The 22,444-nt window shown below is 36.3% G+C and overlaps 1 pseudogene; it reads right to left on the reverse strand.

Moving 5' to 3' along the window:
* Nucleotides 1-12,821: 12,821 nt before the first annotated feature.
* Nucleotides 12,822-13,280, reverse strand: LOC112651099 (40S ribosomal protein S11-like; annotated as a pseudogene).
* Nucleotides 13,281-22,444: the final 9,164 nt, after the last annotated feature.

Consider the following 22,444-nt stretch of genomic DNA (forward strand, 5'->3'; position numbering starts at 1 on the left):
ATACAAAGATACAAACTTCCAGTTAAAGAATAAGTACTAGGGATATAATGTACAGCATGATGATTATACCTAACACTGCTGTATGGTAGAGGGGAAGTAGTTAAGAAAGTAAATCCTGAGAGTTCTCATCACAAAAACAAAATTTATTTTTCCTTTATTATTTTCTTCTTCCTTTTTTTATTGTATCTGTATGATAAGATGGATGTTAGCTGAACTATTATAGCAAGCCTATTACAACATATATCAATCAAACCATATATCAATTAAACTTGTACAGTGATGTCCATCAATTGTTTCTCAATAAAACTGGAAAAACATTATATTCATAAAAATTACTTTGGATTAAGTAAATTATATAGCCTGATGACTATTCTCAAGTACTACTTATTTAAATGTATATGTTAAAAGTTAACTTCTATTATTTCTTTTCTGTGTCATCAGAATACATTTTACTCTACGATATATTTATTTTATTTTAATTAAAAAAAAATAAGTAGGCTCTATGCCCAATGTGGAGCTTGAATTCATGACCAGGAGTTAGTTGCTCTAGCAACTAAGCCAGCCAGACACCCCTATGTTTACTTTAAAGAAACATGGATTATTAAGTATTGACAAAGCCTAGGTTAAGAAAATATTTTTTAAAAAAGAAAATATTCATTATATTAAAATAAAGAAAAGTATAATTAGTTTTTTAAAAAATTTTTATTTATTTATTTTAGAGAGTGCATGAACAGGAGGAGGAGCAGAGGGAAAGGGAAAGAGAGGATCCTCAATCCAACTCCCCTCTGAATGAGGAGCCCATCACTGGGCTTGGTCCCATGACCTTAAGATCACAACCTGAGCCAAAACCGAGTCACCACTCAATCAACCGAGACACCCAAGTAGCCCACAAAATTAATTTTTTAATAAATTCAAAATTTTAAGAATCCTAGTATTGACTTATTTAGGTAGCATATTTTTATTTATTTACATAAAACATTTCTTATATACTGTATATTAGACATATTCAAAGATATTACTATGCTTTTTCACTTGCATTTTGCCAAATATTATGGTTATGTGGAAATGGAAAGGTCTTTGTATTTTAAATGATTAAAGTTGATTTATATGCATAAAATATATATTTTTCCCTCGGCCCCACATTTCAGAATGCACACCCCCTGTATCTTGCAAAAAATATTCACTGGCCATTGCTGCTTCCATATTTTAGAGAGGATAAAAAAAGTATTTCCAGTATTTTTATGAAAGCATTTTTCATCAGTTTGCATTTAGAATGACACAAAAAAATTCATGTGAGAAAAAAATCCACGTGTGCCAATTAGACTAAAATGGATGTGGTATATTTCATAAAGAATCAAAATGACAAAATTAGGGGTACCTGGCTGGCTCAGTTGGTGGAGCACGTGATTTGATCTTGGGATTCATGAGTTGGAGCCCCACATTGGGTGTAGAGATGACTTAAAATCTTCAAAAAGAGGGATCCCTGGGTGGCTCAGCGGTTTGGCGCCTGCCTTTGGCCCTGGGCGTGATCCTGCAGTCCCAGGATCGAGTCTCATGTCGGGCTCCAGGAGTGGAGCCTGCTTCTCCCTCCTCCTGTGTCTCTGCCTCTTTCTCTCTCTCTCTATGTGTATCATAAATAAAAATAAATAAATAAATCTTTAAAAAAAATCTTCAAAAAGAAAAAAGTGAAAAAAAAAGGCACAATTGCCTAGTTTATCATAGGACAAATCAGTGAAGCATCTTACTACATGTGGTGTAAGTTCTTAAGTGTTTGCTGATATGAAGTCTGCCTTTTATTCCGCGATCTCTCAGAGGAGTCCTGACCAGTATAAAATTCACTGTTCGTACATGAACACAAATCACCAGAGTTGTGTTTTCAAGAAGCTGACTTTTTTTCTCTTGTACCTCTGAAAGATTAGCAAATAATGCCATATCCATTTTCAGATTCCAAGAAATAGATTAAATTATTTTGACGATCTTAAGATGATCAACCAAAATTTTCCACCTTTACGTATAAAGGTAATAATGGTACTTATATTTGCTTAGCAACAAACGCTTCCTTGAATCCTGTCTTTCCATTGTAGAGCTAAAAAGACACTGAAAAAAAAAGTGGAAAAGAGTAAGAACCAGGGCATCATCTTTACTGAAGATTTCTGTGTGGTTAGTTTGTGCAAAGAGGCTACAATTAGTGACATGTCAGCCTTTCCTAACTCCATTTACCATTTTCTCTGGACTTTAAATTTAACTCTATGTCACTCCTGTTGCCTAACAGAAATAGATATATTTTAGGGAGGTTATAAAAGTCATCTTTTGGATTTACATGTCCTGAAAAGTGTATCTTAATAATGTCTACCTGAAAATGTAGGATTAATTTAATTATGTCTGAAATGTACTTAGAACAGTGTCTGACACATATTAAGAAACAAATTTTACCTATCATCATCATTACCACCATCATCATTATCAGAAGAGTAATTTTGTTAGCAAGGGAGAATTATAGACATCTACTTTGCTTCATGTTCAAAGTAATGGAGTAGCTTATGAACCCACAGTATGACCTAAAATTTGATTGCTAAGTGAGCTGAGCCCTTGAAGTTTGGCTGTTCCTCAGTGGATTTATCAGAAGATTCCCTAGAGAATTGTCTAGATTCCAGCTACCTTTTTCTTTGAACTTAAGGTATCAGTATCCCTATTAACCTTGATAGTTAAGATTAATCACCTCACCCATCAAGATAACTTACTGTTGCCTACTAGTTCAGTGAAAACCTTATCTTTCTATTAAAGGAATCAATATGTGTACACCAATGAAATACTTTTCACTTGGAGAACAAAAATTTTAAGTCCCATGATCCCAGTAAGTCAGGTTGGGGCAGTGGAGGTGGGGGGAGGGGAAGCAGAAATGGTTTTCCCATGAATCATCCGATGTGATACCGGAAAATATGATTCCTTTCTCATATCTTTTTTTTTTTCTTTTCTATCTTTCTTGTTTCTGTTTTTCATTATGTTTTGCTTTTGTTTTTGTTTTTTAGCTCTCCTTTCTGACAGGGAAAGGAAACACCATCATGTGGTGCTAATTTATACCTTCACATTTTCTAATCTCTAAATATATTGTCACCCAACTGGGCTCATTACTAAATTTTCAATATGTTATATTATATAATAAGGGCTAGTGTTCCAGTGTGATGGGGAATATGATAAGCCCGGTGAAAGAGGTTTTTTAAAAATGTGTTTATCATATAAATAGAAACACTTCTAAAGATTCTGAGAGAGAAATGAAGACGCTAAGCACTCGCAAAAATTGGTCTAATCCAGGACTATCTCAGGCACCTGGATTTAAAGTCATCCACCAATGAATGCATGGTCTTCAACTAATCATATTAAATATATGTTTGTAAAGTGAATTATTTGCATAAAGTCCCTAATTATTTGCCATTTTAAGGTTTTCATGTTGGTGTGTAAGCAATTACACAATTAAGCAATTAAGCAATCCCAGGTATGCCCAGACTGACAGTTAAGTAGGAGAAAGAAATCCACATCCCAAATAACCATCGTTTCAAATGAGAAAATATTTTGATGTAATATTTGATGTACTTCAGATGTAATCAACCATCATGATGTGTCTGCTTTGCTGCAAGAGGACACTGCAACACGAGCATCCAGAGACCCTCCCTTCCTTTATTTCTATTCAATGAAAAATGGTCAGATAAGCACACTAAATATGTTTTTTTATATGGTTATGTTTCTTCATTCATTTTGGATATGGTTATTTTACATGATGTAAAACATGAGGCCAACAGAAATTTTACTGAAATGGCAGACACCTAATTTTTATGGAATTAATCTCCTACATTATGCCCCCCCAATAATTCTTCTTAACAACATGCTTTATACCTAATACCTTAGGTTCTCCGTATACTATAAGCAGGAAGATAAATTTATGTCGTGATACCCTGGATATTAGGCAATGAAAGCCCTTTTGTTTTAACCTGTGTTATAGAGCCAATTGATGACTACAACTCCCAATGTGATAAAATGAAGATATACTGTTATCTCTGCTTTCTGCTTCTGGTATCCTCTAACTACTGGAATAAGAAGGCAAAAAACCCACATTTAACAGTTTAATTGTTGTTTATCAGATCCTAAGGTTGTACTGATTTGCTCAAGTAAAGAGCACATGTCAGATAAAATCTCTGAATTTGAAACTGCCAATTAATAATCTTAGGCCATGCCACTATCTTCCTCCCAATGCCATCCTACTTCCTTTAAGGGTAAACAGAGAATCATATTTTAAGTCTTTGTTGGTGAAACTAATCTTTGTGATTCCCCATGTGAAGCAGTATTGCCCTTGGTTTATTATTTTGGGAGAAAATGCTTCAATTTGGTCCGTTATGTTCAAATGATCATATAAGGATTAGAGCAGATAGGAGAATCCTGTCAAGTGCTAATATAAATATATGTTTAAAAAACAGTAAGATAATTTTAGGTGAGATTCAAAGACTTGCTAAGTAAAATATTTATCACTTGATAAAGTAAGCTCCACTATGAGCAGTGAACCATAGAGTAGTTCAGTTTGCCCAGATGTCATGATGGGCTCAGAGCCAGTTTCAAATATTTTCTGTAAAGTTAAAGTCTAGATTTTTGTTGTTGTTGTTTCCTTGTACGTATTTATTCCAGAAAAAAAAAAATTAGCAGCAATTACATTTGAGGAATTCTAGTAAAAAGGTTTAGGGAATGTGACTGTGATGTTTTATGAAATGCTTTTGCTCATTTTGCTTTCCTGGGAATGAAGAAATTCCAGTTGAAATCAGAAAGTCCATTTAATTGAACTATCTCCCTACCAAGAACAATTAATCTACAACCACTTTTTAAAGACCATCATGGCCTCTCATCAGTGGTTTTCATAATGACTTGTTGAGAGAATTCACCTCTGGGTCCATTTAAAGGGTATTGTTGGGGGACCTGAGTCTCTTACACTTGATGAATCTACTCAAAATTTTTATTTCTCTGTGTTCTTGAAATCTATTCTCTTCATTGTAGTCAGGAACTTCTGGCATCTTAAATTTGGTTTTCATGGCCCACTACTAAATCCAAATGTGTCAACTAAACAACAGGAGTGACTATAAACTCTCCTTTCTGTTTGATCTAGCACACTGAGTGCAGAATATCTGTGAAATGCACACCTATTCATAAATTCAAATCAAACTAGATTTTGCCCTCCCATTTTGTACAGCTTTCAGAAACTATGCACAGATATATTTATCATGATTTTATTCTAAATAATAAAATTTAGAACCAATTTACAGCTCTAACATGTAAGTCTTCTGCTCCTAGGTTTGACTTTGTAATTGATCCACAGAGCATGATCTAATCTAGTTCTGGAGGACTGAGAGACTGTGAAACTGATGCTCGAACAATTCTTTCTCCCTGAAAGTTCATTTTGTAGAAGTTACTAAAGAATCTTCAGGAGGAAGAAATTACTCTACCAGCAAGGGAGACTCTTCATTGTAAAATAACTTTCATAATAGTGTTTTCTTCAGTGTCTAGAGTGGAGTCTAGCACATAATAAACTCTCAAAAAAGATTTGTTGGACGAATAAATGAATCTAAGCTTTCAAATTTGCTCCCTAACACACTCTTATTCAATCACTTTCCAAATGTTACATAGAAAACTAAAAGGATATGAATTCAAATGAGAGAAGAGAGGATGCAAAATTTGAATTATCTTAGCTTTGTGCCTAAAACAGATAAAACATTGTTTTAGCATGGTTATAGAATGTTTCTGGAATTTAGCCCAGAGAATTTATTCTTTTTATTTAAGCAAATTATTTGAAAGAATCCTCTTTCCTTAATAATTAAATAATAATTAAATATTAATAATTAAATAGAAATACTTATTCCCCATATCTTAAGTCATTTATCCATTCAATGCAAAATAATTATTGAGCATCCATCCTCTACCAGGCACTTTTCTAGGCTAGTGGGATACAGCAGTGAAGAAAAGAGGTATTTCTGCTATGGAGCTAATATTTTAATAAAATGAAAAAGTAATAGACCAATTGAGTGAATTTATGACATGTCCAATGATGATGTATGCTATAGAAAAAAAAGAAAGTAGATTAAATGGGTAGAGAGATTGCTGCGAAGAAGCATGGGTTACTACAGTGAGTCCATTTTCCAGGAGATGATAGGGGATCGTTTGATTAATTGTTTTTTCACTGCACTCCTTAAACTGTCATAAGATCATCCCTATTCTTTAAAATATAAAAAATAGAAACATTTATTTATTTATGAAAGACACAGAGAGAGAGAGAGGCAGAGACACCGGCAGAGGAAGAAGCAGGCTCTATGCAGGGAGCCCAATGTGGGACTTGATCCTGAGACTCCAGGATCATGCCCTGGGCTAAAGGCAGGAACATGCCACTGAGCCACCCAGGTATCCCAAGATCATCCCTATTCTTAACTGAATCTTCACTACTTTTAATATCCAGTCCAAATTCCTTCTCTCAGATTTTCCCAGATAGTCTACTTTTTTTGCCTATAGTTACTCTACGCACCATTGCTCTATCATTCATGTTTTGGTGTGGAATATAAAGAGGAAAAGGAAACTGTCATATTCAAGAAAAATAAAAGTATTAGAAAGTATTAGGTAGATCAATTAAAGCTCAGAGAAATAAGAATGCACTTACCCAGTCAGGGATGATACCCAAAATAACACAAAATTAGCCCATTGTCAGTCTTTTCTGGAAAAGGTGCACTGCAGTCTCTACTAAAACTCCACAGTAGTTGCATTCTAGATACTACTACCAAAACTGTTGCTACTGCCACCTCTAAAAATATTGCCCCTACCACAACCCTTGCAAAAACCGAAATAATTGCATTCTGGTTACATGAGTGAGATATGAAAACTAAACTGGTAGATCTCAGGAAAGAACAGAAAGAAAACAAACAAACAAACAAGCAAAAAAACACCATGATGGACTCTAGGTGAACGTGAAAGCAGTACAAAAACATGTAGCATTATTAATATAACAAGAAACATAAGAGGTATGATCAATAATAGTGAAGGAAAGAAAACAAAAAATAATAAAGTCTTAAATAAATTCTGAATGAAACAGCTGAAATAGAAGGCAGAAAAGGAGAGCTGGAGTTTGTCTAGGTGGTATCCTTGAGGGGAGAATTAAAACAGTAAATTTAAAAGTAGAACATTGGATACAGCAAAAATTCTGGAAAATTAAAAAAAAATACACATGCAAATGAAAGGAACATATCTTTTCTAACAAGATAAAGATTTGGCATAGAATACTCAACACAGAGATATAGCTGGTTAAAGGTAGTGCAATTTTCTAATATAAATAAATAATTCTTAAAACAGAGAGGGAAACAATTATAGTAATCTATAATGGGAAAAGTTGGTCTTATAACCTACTTCTCCAATGCTACATTCAGTGACAGAAAATAGTGACAAAATGAGATATATCTCTAAGAAGCTGTAGTAAACAAACTATTATAGTAAAATACAAACTATTCTGTAGGAAACAAGCTATTGTTCAAGAAAAAGGAATCATGGACAACTGGTTTAACTATGTAAGAATTATTTCCCACAAGTTTTTCTTTCAGAAAGTACTAAATATTGATATTAAAACAAGCAAGAAATTGGGGATCCTACGTGGCTCAGCTTGTTAAGCATCTGACTTTGGCTCAGGTCATGATCTTAGGGTCCTGGGATTGAGCCCTGTGTGTTTAGGGGTGGGAGGGTCTCCACTCAGCAGGGAGTTTCCTTCTCCTTCTGCTTCTCTCTCCTCTTGTGTTCTCTCTCTCACTCTCAAATAAATAAATAAAATACTTAAAAAACAAAAAAGGAGAAATTAATGAAGTGATTTTTGCCAAAAAGCCTGGAGGTCACCATTGAATCTATTTCTGTAGGAATAATATCAGAATAAATATGGTCACAAACAAGAGTTTTAATGATATAAAATCTGCACAGGCAGAAATAATGTAAAGTCTATGAATAAAAGAACCATATGCAGAAAACTATGAAATGATGAAAAACATTCATCAAGATCTAAATGCATGAAGAATTAATACCTGTATGTGGGTCGGAAGCCTCCATATTACTAAATCTTAATTCTTCCCAACTTTATCCACAGAATTGGTATAATCCATATAAAAATCCCAGCAAAAATCTTGTAGATACCAAAAAAACTGATTTTACCTGGAACGTAAAACAAAACAAAACAAAACAAACAAAACAAAACAAAAAACCATAGAATGTAGAAACTTCAACAGTTTTGAAGAAGAAGAGCACTGTAGGATTTACATTGCCAGATGTGAAGCCTTACTAGAGGCCACAATAATTGTACCGATGTGGCATTGGCAAAGGGAAAGAGCCACAGATCAGTGCAACAGAAAAGGGAGTGCAGAAATAGAGATGTGAAAAATACAGTCAACTGATATTTGACAAAGAAGCAAATTTTTATAAAAAGGAAATTAAGGGAATAATCTCATTTACCATTTAAAGCATTAACCTGGGCACCTGGGTGGCTCAGTTGGTTAAGCATTTGCCTTCTGCTCAGGTCATGATCTCGGGATCCTGGGATTGAGCCCCACCTTGAGCTCCCTCTCAATGGGGAGTCTGCTTCTCCTTCTCCTTCTGTTCCTCCTCCCTGCCTTTGCTTTCTCTGTCTCCAAATAAATAAGTAAAATCTTCTTAAATACATAAGTAAATAAATAAATAACCCACAGAAATAAGTAGTTTTCTCATATAAAAGCCACAGCTTGAAAAATATGTCAAACTAAAAGGTCCACTAGCAATTGTCAAAACTATTAACATCTCTAGATATAAACTCAACATGAAATGAGCTTGTACTATGTGAAGAAATATTTAAAATATTACTCAGAGACCCAAAGGTGGCATAAACAAATACAATGTGTGTCATGTTCTGCATAGTAATATCAGAATAATAAAAATGCCATTTCTCCATATGTTTAACCATAAATATTATAAAATTCCAATAAAAATAAAAATGGTGCTTTGTGGGAAGGAGATGAAACAGCAAATCTGGTTTTAAAGGTCATAAGAAAAAGTAAATCGGAATGATCAGCCAAGACTTTCTAATAAATAGAGTAATAGTGATAGGGCAAAGGGGGTTAACCCTACCAGATATTAAAGCATAATATAAAGATGCTTAGATCAAAGTCAAAACTCTCAAAATAGCCTCTGAGCAATTCTGGGATTTAATAATATGTACATTTAAAATCAATGGAAAGAAGAGATGAATGATTTCATAAATTATGTTGGGGAAACTGGACTATCAGATGGGAAAGGAAGCTTTTTTTAAAAAAATAGAGATGATACTCAACTTTATTATTTAAAAAAAACATTCGCCATGTATAATCAATAAAAGTAAAACTTATGTTATACTTACAAACATTACAATTTATCTATGATTTATATAACTTTAGGAAGTTTTGAATTGATATATGTCAAAAAGACCATATTACACTATACTTGGCCTGGAAACTTGAAATATTTTAAAGTTTGGACAGAAATGTAACCCTATATTCCAGCATCAGAAATTGAACAGACTTCTTGCATTATATGATGTTAGGATAGTTTTTGCATTTTCCAGGCTATAAATTTATCAGCAAAGTGGCTTGTATAGTTTCCATGTTAGTTATAAATGATGCAGGGAGTAAAGGGATATATGACTTTGATTTGAGAGATATTTTTCAGAAATACAGTTTGATGATGAGAATTTATTAGCAATATATAGTCCTATTGAATGTTAGTCACTATATTTTCTCACCCTAATACTGATTTTTAAAGTTTTTGAAACATTTAATGTTGCTACATAATTGCATTGATCCAGGAAATAGGAGTTATATACCTCTAAATCTTAAGACAATATATAGAATAATTATAATACTAGTTTTTCTCATTAACTTCTACTTTGGCATAGTGTTACTTATTTCTGGTTGGTCTATATGGCAATTTTTGACATAAGCAAATAATATACAATAAAAATAACAAATTACAATAGTCTACTAGTTAAAACTGCTATGATAAAATTAAGAGACATTTAAATGAAAATTAAGAGAAAAAAATGTGTTTCACACATTGAGTGAATTCAGTTAAGTGCTTGTAAGAAAATACAGAGAAATCAATGATCTTCTAATATAGAAGCAAACACCAGTTAGCTGATAAGACCTAGATATATCAACTAATTGAATCCTAAGCAAGCTCATCTGATTCTAACTAATCTTTACATGAGCTTACTCAGTACATGCTCAGAAATTCTTAAATGGTTTCATTTTTAAAGATTTGCAAATCATCATATTGCTAGAGAAATTTGAAACCTAGGCCATTTTTACCTCGGCAAATCACACCTTTTCAAATATGTTTTTCTTTTAAAGATGTATTTATTTATTTTAGACAGAGAGAACACAAGTGGGAGGAGGAGCAGAGGAAGAGACTGTTCAAGCAGGCTCCCCCGAGGAGCGTGGAGTCCGATGCAGGGCTCCATATCACGGTCCATGAGATCATGACCTGAACAGAAACCAAGAGCCAGAGGCTTAATCGACTGAGCCTCCCATGCACCCCCTCCCTTCACATCTTAATAAAAGGATTCACAAGTCAAAAGTTGGCAAATGCAACACCAGACTGAACAACCACAAGTGTTTGTTCACCATTGTGTCCTAGAGCTAAATCTAGAACTAAGCTTACATTTATTCAATGTAAGAATATATGAATGATTGAAGGAGGGAATAAAGAAATGAAGCTTCACCAACATGACTTGACATAAGATATGCTCCAATTAATTACAAATTACATGTTGTAATAAACAGTAACTTGTCCTAAATAGAATTTTACTATCAGCTACAGAATTTAAAATATTAATGTGTTCCTAATAAATTTCTTTATAGGTCCTAAGTTTCCAGTGTAGTAATGAAGCAAATAATGCAGTAAGTCTTGAAAAAAAACCTGCTGAATGGCTCAAAGTTTATGTGTGGCAGCAACAGAGCCAGGACCCAAATTTTCACAATGTTTTTAATATCCTTTAATGCTTTTGAGGATAATTACCAAGTATTTTGAAAAGGAATAAATTTTATGTAAAGGTCATATTATTTCATAAAGTTTTAGTTCACATCTATATGTTTTATTATCCTCATTATCTATTCTTTTCTACTTCGTTTTGTTTTACTATATAAAAAAGCAATTAAAAGTAAAAAGCAGACCGATGAGTAACACATTTCTTGCAAACATTGATTCATAATATTGATTATGTTTCAAGGTCTTCATATATTAAGGAATTAAAAGTAGAAAAGGAGTTTTTTTTTCTTTATCCCCAGTTATCTTGCATGATGGATACAGTGCCATACTTTATTGATTAAAGGAAGCCTATAACAAGAATTCACATTACACTTTGTATTTTAAATAGTCAAGCTGAAATTATGCATTATATGTATGTCTTTGTTATTTACTGAGCAGTGTTAATGTTCAGAGACTGGTTATGTTATCAGAGGCTGGTCTGATGTGTAGCAAGAAGACTGATCCAAAGGGAAAGAAATTGGATATAGACACTTCTGTTAAAACGTGAACTTTCTCAAGCATCATGAATTGATGACCAGATACTTTTGAATGGAATTTTCTTTCTTTCTCTTTCTTTCTTTCTTTCTTTCTTTCTTTCTTTCTTTCTTTCTTTCTTTCTTTCTTTCTTCTTCTTCTTCTTCTTCTTCTTCTTCTTCTTCTTCTTCTTCTTCTTCTTCTTCTTCTTCTTCTTTCTTTCTTTTCTTTCCTTCTTTCTTTCTTTCTTTTTCTTTCTTTCTTCTTTCTTTTTCAGATTTTATTTCTTTTGGGTGGGAAGGCAGGAGAGGCAGAGGGAGAGAGAATCTCAAACAAACTCCATGCTGAGCATGAAGCCAGATATGTGACTCAATCTTACAACCTTGAGATCACAACCTGAGGGGAAATCAAGAGTCAGATGTTTAAATGATTGAGCCACCCAGGCTCCCCAGGATTCTATATCTTTCTATTGGGATCTTCTTAATACATGCAGTATGATCTTTATGATAACAATTATATCTGAAAGAAATATCCAGAACTTTAGCATGAAAAAGTCAACATAATGACAAATAAAGTTCTATAAAACAACTTCCAAACTGTTCATAGGATCCCTTCACATTTTTTCTTATATTAGAGAACTAGATATTGTATCTAATACAGTCGTAAGTCCAAAATCAATGGAAATACATCGCCATGATTAAGCTAACTGCAATAGTAATTTCAGCTTTGTAAGCTTTCTTAGTGACCCTTAATTTTTCATGCACATGTTACTTTAAAATATATTAAATTGTACAAGTGTATCAGTGTTATGAAAACAGCTGTCCATTTAAAATTAGACGATGACCCACAAGGAAAGCCATTATAATCAAAAGTTAAAATTACACAAATTTCTCTTTAATCGTATTACGTTTCTATTCTTCAGTACTACATGAACTACTTATTTCATAAAGTAATTATATTTGCATATGGTTCTCTCATAAAAAATATTATATATCTTTTTTAAAAAAAATGATACCAACCAGATATTGTCCGGTGAATTCGTTCTCTTTTATGTTTAAGTAGTATTGACTTAAATTTTCAAATTTCATTGCAAATGGAAGTCTACATTCATCATCAAGATTTCTTCAGATACTCATGGATGTTTGTTCTCTTGCTTACCTTTGCCATTGGATTGTTTTTCTATGAATGTTCTCTCTGCTTTTTATGATTTTTGGAGAGGGATAACTATTTTCTTCAGGGCTTTGGGCAGATGTCTAGTCTCAGAACTTCCGGAATTGCTTCCTGGTGCCAGGCCTTCCTGACTTTGAGCACACTGAAATGTAAAGTCTTGTTCGAGGGCTAGCACTGTCCCACCATGGCAGTGCCACCAATCTGGACATCCCTGAAACAGGAGAACAGGTGCACGGACATGTTCTTTTGGTGTTTCTCAAAGTGGTTGTACTTATGGATGTAGTGGAGGCAGTCTTGGTGGGTAACACTGGTCTTCTGCATCTTCTTCTGGGTCACCACACCAAACAATCTACCCTTGGATGGAAATTACCAGTAAAAGGGCATTTCTTGTCAATATTTGTGCCCTCAATGGCCTCCTTGATCATCTCAAAGCCCAAATCAGTGTTTTTGAAGAGCTTTTCCTTGTCATTTTCTACAAGCAGGGCACTCTTATTTCAAAACATATTTGGCTGCTTTTGGTGGGGCCACTCAGTCTGAATGTCCGCCATCTTCCTGGCCACCTGAAAAAAGGATCTTTTTATATTGTAGGTGTAATCCATAATTCAGTGTTTTCATTAATCTCCTCATGTACTATGACCATTTTTACACATTCACCCATTTAGTGATGATATTAAAGATGGAAGAAGTTATTTAAAATGTGACTAGTTACCCACAATATATCAAAAAGGTAAACAAGGTAAACAGTTCATATCTAGAATATGTAACAAACTTTCAAATCAGTAAGAATAATTATTCATAATCAGATAAATACATAAATTAAAATGTGTTTTCCCTTTACAGGTATTAGAATAGCAAAACACAAGGGCACCTGTGTGGCTCAGTCAGTTGAGCATCTGACTCTTCTTTTTGGCTCAGGTCATGATTTCAGGGTCCTGGGAAGGACTACATTCAGCAGGATGTCTGCTGAGGATTTCTCTCCTTTTCCCCTCCCCTGCTCACTCTCTCTGTTCCCCTCAAAAAAAAAAAAAAATCAACCTTAAAAAAAAAAAGAATAGCAAAACACAGACACCTGGATAATGCCAAATACTGTTAAGGATTTGGAGACTCAGGAACATATCCCTGATAAAAGAGTAACTGGTACAGCATTGCAGAGCAACCTGCTCTCATGGAGTTGTCCCCCACCAATAAGATGGAGAATGAGTTGAATCAGAGAGATAGAGAGCGATAGATGATAGATAGATGATAGATGATAGATAGATAGATAGATAGATAGATAGATAGATAGATGATAGATAGATGATAGATGATAGATAGATAGATAGATAGATAGATAGATAGATGATAGAGATAGAGTAGTGAAAAGGAAATTAGTTTTTTTTTTATTTTTATGAAATCACATGGCCAGTTTAGGAGCAATTCACTGCAACTCTACACCCCATAGGGCTCCTGAACTCATAGCCATCCCCTTCCCCCTAGCCTTCTATCTTTCATCTCTTTGTGTATTGTTTCTTACACTGCACATCAGTGAAATTGTTCAAAATTTCCTGTTAGGAATAGCTTTATCAAGTCTCTCCTTTTTTTCTTTTTAATTTTTTAATAGCCCCTTGGCTTATACCTTTGGTTCCTCATCTTCTGACAGAGTTTATCTGCTACTTTACCAAAGGAAAGGAATTTCTTCGTAAAAGATCTCTCCTCTGTCAATAAAATAGAAATTTTACCATTTGGGGGGGGGGGTTATTTCGTAAAAAACATTCTTCTATTCATTACTGGAAAGTTCTCCAAGGAATTAAAGATACAGTTATTGTAACTAATATAAAGAAGCTATAATTCAAAGTACCAAAGTACTGATTTAAAGTTTAGATGCAGGGGTACCGGGGTGGCTGAGTCGGTTGGGCATCTGCTCAGGTCATGATCCTGGAGTCCTGGGATCAAGCCCCGCTGTTGGGCTCCCTGCTCGGCAGGCAGTCTACTTCTTCCTCTCCCTCTGACCCTCCCCCAGTTCATGCTCTCTCTCTCTCTCAGATAAATAAATAAAATATTTTTAAAATAGAAATAATAAATAAACTTTAGGTGCATTCTATAGAATAAACATTTATGGCATTTTTAAACCATTTTTAAAAAATAAAACATAATCTATTAAGGAATTACTTTTACAGGGCAGGTTGCAATAGAAACATTCATTCTGTTATATCCTATGAATACATTTGGAAAACAAATGATAAATTTTATGTGTGACTCTGCACTAAACATAATCTCAGTCAAAAGATCTTAGGGTTCCTTCATAGATCAGGGCCCATTCCCTCCTTCACACTTAATATAAAGTAGTACAGAAAGACATTAAATTAGTGTAAGGACCAGAAGGCCTTCTTCCCTCCCAGACATGAAAGAAGAGTTCATTAAAATATTCATTCCAAAAAAAAAAATTTCATTCCATCAGTATAATGATTATGAGCTTGCAGAGGTGAAACCACTCAGATTTACCCAGCCTGGTCTCTATCATTAATCAAGATTCTCAGAAAAGCAATAGAAGTTTTCAAAACTCACCAAGACTTTGAGTCAACCTTAAAATAATATCATATTTTTCTTTCAGATCAGAGCAACTCCAACTTTAATATGCACCTAACCTTTGGGTTCTTGTCAAAGTGGAATTCTGATTTATTAGATACTTGATGTGATCTTAAATTTTGCAGTTCTAACAATCCCCAGGTGATGCTGAGGCTGTTCATTCCATGGACCACACTTCGTAGAAATGATTTAGTAAAAACGACAGAGATACAAATAGTATGTAAATTATAGAGCTCCCTATATGTGCCTAGAGCTCACTTTAGTTTAAAATTTTGGTCTTCATGCATTTCTGTTTTCAGATAATATTTTTTTTCTTTTGAAGTGATAGATACAACAGGTGGGTACAAAGGTAGAGCAGAGAGGACTCCTGTAGCATTCCACCAGTTTCTCCCAATGGTTACTTTTTATTTGATTACAGTACAACAGCAAGCCAGAAACTGGATATTGGTACAACTTCTACGTGTGTAGTTGTAGGTCATGTTTTAACACATGTGAGGTTCATGTAACAACCCCTGCAATCACATTATAATTCTATTATTCCATAAAAATGTCCTTTGTGCTATTCCTTTATAGTAAAACCCATGCCCTCCCTCCACCACCCCAAGTCCCTGACAACTGCTAACCGGGTATTCATCTCCATATTTTTGTCATATCAAGAATGCTATATAAATGAACTCTCTCAATACGTTACCTTTGAGGATTAGTTTATTTTATTCAGAATAAGTCTCTGGAAATTTTTCCTAATTCCATACCATCAAAAGTTTGGTTCATTTTATTGTTGAGTAGTATTCCATGGTAAGGATGTACCACAATTTTGCTTTTTGTTTTTTGTTTTGTTTTACCCTTTATCTACTGAGAGGCATTTTGGCTGTTCCAGTTTGGGGGGCTATTACAAATATAGCTGCTATGAATACTTGTGTGCATATTTTTGCCTGGACACAGTTTTTATTTTTGAGATAAATGTTCAGGAGTACAATTAGAGGGCCATATAATAAATCTATGGGTATTTTATTCTGTAAACTTCCAAACTATTTTTCAAGTGGTTGTATTACTTCCTATTTTCATCAGCAACCTATGAGTAATTTATTCCCTTCATGTTTTTACAAGAATTTCACAGTGTCATTTTTTTAGCTGTTCTAATAGAAGTATAATGGCTTCTCATAGTCTAAATTGGTATTTTTCTTAATGCTGATGATGTTTAACATCCTTTCATGTATTTATTGGCTATCCATATATCTTCTTTTTTTATATTTATATCTCTGAGTTTATTGTTTGTATATGCCTCATATGATCTTTTTTTAATTTATTTTTTATTGGTGTTCAATTTACCAACATACAGAATAACCCCCAGTGCCCATCACCCATTCACTCCCACCCACCGCCCTCCTCCCCTTCCACCACCCCTAGTTCGTTTCCCAGAGTTAGCAGTCTTTACGTTCTGTCTCCCTTTCTGATATTTCCCACACATTTCTTCCCCCTTCCCTTATATTCCCTTTCACTATTATTTATATTCCACAAATGAATGAGAACATATAATGTTTGTCCTTCTCCGACTGGCTTACTTCACTCAGCATAATACCCTCCAGTTCCATCCACGTTGAAGCAAATGGTGGGTATTTGTCGTTTCTAATGGCTGAGTAATACTCCATTGGATACATAAACCACATCTTCTTTATCCACTCATCTTTCGATGGACACCGAGGCTCCTTCCACAGTTTGGCTATTGTGGCCATTGCTGCTAGAAACATCGGGGTGCAGGTGTCCCGGCGTTTCATTGCATCTGCATCTTTGGGGTAAATCCTCAGCAGTGCAATTGCTGGGTCGTAGGGCAGGTCTATTTTTAACTCTTTGAGGAACCTCCACACAGTTTTCCAGAGTGGCTGCACCAGTTCACATTCCCACCAACAGTGTAAGAGGGTTCCCTTTTCTCCGCATCCTCTCCAACATTTGTGGTTTTCTGCCTTGTTAATTTTCCCCATTCTCACTGGTGTGAGGTGGTATCTCATTGTGGTTTTGATTTGTATTTCCCTGATGGCAAGTGATGCAGAGCATTTTCTCATGTGCATGTTGGCCGTGTCTATGTCTTCCTCTGTGAGATTTCTCTTCATGTCTTTTGCCCATTTCATGATTGCATTGTTTGTTTCTTTGGTGTTGAGTTTAATAAGTTCTTTATAGATCTTGGAAACTAGCCCTTTATCTGATACATCGTTTGCAAATATCTTCTCCCATTCTGTAGGTTGTCTTTGAGTTTTGTTGACTGTATCCTTTGCTGTGCAGAAGCTTCTTATCTTGATGAAGTCCCAATAGTTCATTTTTGCTTTTGTTTCTTTTGCCTTTGTGGATGTATCTTGCAAGAAGTTACTGTGGCCAAGTTCAAAAAGAGTGTTGCCTGTGTTCTTCTCTAGGATTTTGATGGGATCTTCTCTCACATTTAGATCCTTCATCCATTTTGAGTTTTTCTTTGTGTCTGGTGCAAGAGAGTGGTCTAGTTTCATTCTTCTGCATGTGGATGTCCAATTTTCCCAGCACCATTTATTGAAGAGACTGTCTTTCTTCCAATGGATAGTCTGTCCTCCTTTATCGAATATTAGTTGACCATGAAGTTCAGGGTCCACTTCTGGGTTCTCTATTCTGTTCCATTGATCTATGTGTCTGTTTTTGTGCCAGGACCACACTGTCTTGATGACCACAGCTGTGTAGTACAACCTGAAATCTGGCATTGTGATGCCCCCAGATATGGTTTTCTTTTTTAAAATTCCCCTGGCTATTCGGGGTCTTTTCTGATTCCACACAAATCTTAAAATAATTTGTTCTAACTCTCCGAAGAAAGTCCATGGTATTTTGATAGGGATTGCATTAAACGTGTATATTGCCCTGGGTAACATTGACATTTTCACAATAATAATTCTGCCAATCCATGAGCATGGAATATTTTTCCATCTCTTTGTGTCTTCCTCCATTTCTTTCAGAAGTGTTCTATAGTTTTGAGGGTATAGATCCTTTACATCTTTGGTGAGGTTTATTCCTAGGTATCTTATGCTTTTGGGTGAAATTGTAAATGGGATTGACTCCTTGATTTCTCTTTCCTCAGTCTCATTGTTAGTGTATAGAAATGCCACTGATTTCTGGGCATTGATTTTGTATCCTGCCGCGGTACCAAATTGCTGTATGAGTTCTAGCAATCTTGGGGTGGAGACTTTTGGGTTTTCTATGTAGAGTATCACGTCATCGGCGAAGAGGGAGAGTTTGACTTCTTCTTTGCCAATTTGAATGCCTTTAATGTCTTTTTGTTGTCTGATGCTGAGGCTAGGACTTCCAGTACTATGTTGAATAGCAGTGGTGAGAGTGGACATCCCTGTCTTGTTCCTGATTTTAGGGGAAAGGCTCCCAGTGTTTCCCCATTGAGAATGATATTTGCTGTGGGCTTTTCATAGATGGCTTTTAAGATGTTGAGGAATGTTCCCTCTATCCCTACACTCTGAAGAGTTTTGATCAGAAATGGATGCTGTATTTTGTCAAATGCTTTCTCTGCATCTAATGAGAGGATCATATGGTTCTTGGTTTTTCTCTTGCTGATATGATGAATCACATTGATTGTTTTACAGGTGTTGAACCAGCCTTGTGTCCCGGGGATAAATCCTACTTGGTCATGGAGAATAATTTTCTTAATGACTGCTGGATCCTATTGGCCAGTATCTTGTTGAGAATTTTTGCATCCATGTTCATCAGGGATATTGGTCTGTAATTCTCCTTTTTGGTGGGGTCTTTGTCTGGTTTTGGAATTAAGGTGATGCTGGCCTCATAGAACGAATTTGGAAGTACTCCATCTCTTTCTATCTTTCCAAACAGCTTTAGGAGAATAGGTATGATTTCTTCTTTAAAAACGTTTGATAGAATTCCCCTGGGAAGCCATCTGGCCCTGGACTCTTGTGTCTTGGGAGGTTTTTGATGACTGCTTCAATTTCCTCCCTGTTTATTGGCCTATTAAGGTTTTCTATTTCTTCCTGTTCCAGTTTTGGTAGTTTGTGGCTTTCCAGGAATGCGTCCATTTCTTCTACATTGCCTAATTTATTGGCGTATAGCTGCTCATAATATGTTTTTAAAATCGTTTGTATTTCCTTGGTGTTGGTAGTGATCTCTCCTTTCTCATTCATGATTTTATTAATTTGAGTCTTCTTTCTTTTCTTTTTAATAAGGCTGGCTAATGGTTTATCTATCATATTAATTCTTTCAAAGAACCAACTCCTGGTTCTGTTGATCTGTTCCACAGTTTTTGTGGTCTCAATTTCGTTGAGTTCTGCTCCAAACTTTATTAACTCTCTTCTTCTCCTGGGTGTAGGATCTATTTGCTGTTTTTTCTCTAGCTCCTTTATGTGTAAGGTTAGCTTTTGTATTTGAGTTCTTTCCAGTTTTTGAATGGATGCTTGTATTGCGATGTATTTCCCCCTTAGGACTGCTTTTGTTGCATCCCAAAGATTTTGAACGTTTGTATCTTCATTCTCATTAGTTTCCATGAATCTTTTTAATTCTTCCTTAATTTCCTGGTTGACCCTTTCATCTTTAGCAGGATGGTCCTTAACCTCCACGTGTTTGAGGTCCTTCCAAACTTCTTGTTGTGATTTAGTTCTAATTTCAAGGCATTATGGTCTGAGAATATGCAGGGGATGATCCCAATATTTTGGTATCGGTTCAGACCCGATTTGTGACCCAGTATGTGGTCTATTCTGGAGAAAGTTCCATGTGCGCTTGAGAAGAATGTGTATTCAGTTGAGTTTGGATGTAAAGTTCTGTAGATATCTGTGAAATCCATCTGGTCCAGTGTATCATTTAAAGCTCTCGTTTCTTTGGAGATGTTGTGCTTAGAAGACCTATCGAGTATAGAAAGAGCTAGATTGAAGTCACCAAGTATAAGTGTATTATTGTCTAAGTATTTCTTCACTTTGGTTGATAATTGATTGATATATTTGGCAGCTCCCACATTCAGGGCATATATATTGAGGATTGTTAAGTCCTCTTGTTGCACAGATCCTTTAAGTATGAGATAGTGTCCCTCTTCATCTCTCACTACAGTCTTCAGGGTAAATTTTAGTTTATCTGATATAAGGATGGCTACCCCTGCTTTCTTTTGAGGACCTTTCGAATGGTAAAAGGTTCTCCAACCTTTTATTTTCAGGCTGTAGGTGTCCTTCTGTCTAAAATGAGTCTCTTGTAGACAGCAAATAGATGGGTCCTGCTTTTTTATCCAGTCTGAAACCCTGCGCCTTTTGATGGGGTCATTAAGCCCGTTCACTTTCAGAGTTACTATTGAGAGATATGAGTTTAGTGTCATCACGATATCTATTCAGTCCTTATTTTGTGGATTGTTCCACTGAACTTCTTCTTAAAGGGGAATTTTAAGAGTCCCCCTTAAAATTTCTTGCAGAGCTGGTTTGGAGGTCACATATTCTTTCAGTTCCTGCCTGTCTTGGAAGCTCTTTATCTCTCCTTCCATTTTGAATGAGAGCCTTGCTGGCTAAAGTATTCTTGGTTGCATGGTCTTCTCATTTAGGACCCTGAATATATCCTGCCAGCCCTTTCTGGCATGCCAGGTCTCTGTGGAGAGGTCTGCTGTTACCCTAATACTCCTCCCCATAAAAGTCAGGGATTTCTTGTCTCTCGCTGCTTTAAGGATCTTCTCTTTATCTTTGGAATTTGCAAGCTTCATTCTTAAATGTTGAGGTGTTGAACGGTTTTTATTGATTTTAGGGGGGGGAACTATTTCCTGGATCTGAATGCCTGTTTCCCTTCCCAGATTAGGAAAGTTTTCAGCTAGAATTTGTTCAAATACATATTCTGGCCCTCTGTCCCTTTCGGCGCCCTCGGGAACCCCAATTAAACGTAGGTTTTTCTTCCTCATGCTGTCGTTTCCCTTAATCTATCTTCATGGTCTTTTAATTGTTTGTCTCTTTTTTCCTCAGTTTCCCTCTTTGCTATCAACTTGTCTTCTATGTCACTCACTCGTTCTTCCACCTCGTTAACCCTCGTCGTTAGGACTTCTAGTTTGGATTGCATCTCATTCAATTGATTTTTAATTTCTGGCTGATTGGCTCTAAATTCTGCAGCCATGAAGTCTCTTGAGTCCTTTATGCTTTTTTCTAGAGCCACCAGTAGCTGTATAATAGTGCTTCTGAATTGGCTTTCTGACATTGAATTGTAATCCAGATTTTGTAACTCTGTGGGAGAGAGGACTGTTTCTGATTCTTTCTTTTGAGGTGAGGTTTTCCTTCTAGTCATTTTGCTCAGTGCAAAGTGGCCAAAAGCGAGTTGTATTGGGAAAAAGAGAAAAAGAGAGGAGAGAAAGAAGGAAAGAAAAGAGAAAGAGAAAAAAGAAAAAAGGAAGAAAAAAAAAGAAGAAAGAGAAAGAAAAAGAAAGAAAGGAAAAAAAAGGGTAGGGGATGGAAACAAATCAAAAAAGCGAAACAAAACAAAACAACAACAACAAACAACAACAACAAAAAAAAACCACCGCTAGTATCTTCTGATTCTGTGTACTTTAAGTCCCTTGGCTTCCCCTCGAACTGGTCCGTCTCCTGGTCTTCTGGGGGAGGGGCCTGTTGTGGTGATTTTCAGGTGTTAGCAGTTGGGGGAGCTGCTCAGCCCCTGCCTGGTGCAGGGCTCAGTGGGGTTGTTTACCCCGTGAGGCCCCAGGAGGGACAACCGCAGTGGCGGGGCCAGCTCTGCAGCCCTGGATTCAGCCCCCGCAGTAGCTCCGGAGCTCTCCGTCTGCAGGGCCTGGAGGCTCCGGGGCGGGGCCGCTGATCTGCTCAGCTGGGGCAGGAGCGTCCTCGCTATCCTGGGCCCTCCCGGCCTCTGCCTGTCCCGGGAGAGGCCGGATCCTCGGCTGTGTGCCCGCGCTGTGTGCTCTGGCACCTGCGCTGTTGGATTCATGCTCCCGCCCCGCAGCCCCCTCCGCAGGGAGCCTCTTCCTCCGCCCGAGCACCCCGAGCTGCTCCCGCCCGCAGCCCCCTCCGGCGGAGTCGCCCCTGAGCCCCCTCGAGCTGCTCCCGCCCTGCAGCCCCCTCCGCCGAGCCTCCTCCTTTACCCGAGCCCCTCCGAGCTGCTCCAGGTCCCCCCGTGCGCGCTGCAGCCCTTAGGGAGCTCGGGGCGC

The sequence above is a fragment of the Canis lupus genome, chromosome 16 (genome assembly GCF_003254725.2).
Source record: "Canis lupus dingo isolate Sandy chromosome 16, ASM325472v2, whole genome shotgun sequence".
In the NCBI taxonomy this organism is placed as follows: domain Eukaryota; kingdom Metazoa; phylum Chordata; class Mammalia; order Carnivora; family Canidae; genus Canis; species Canis lupus.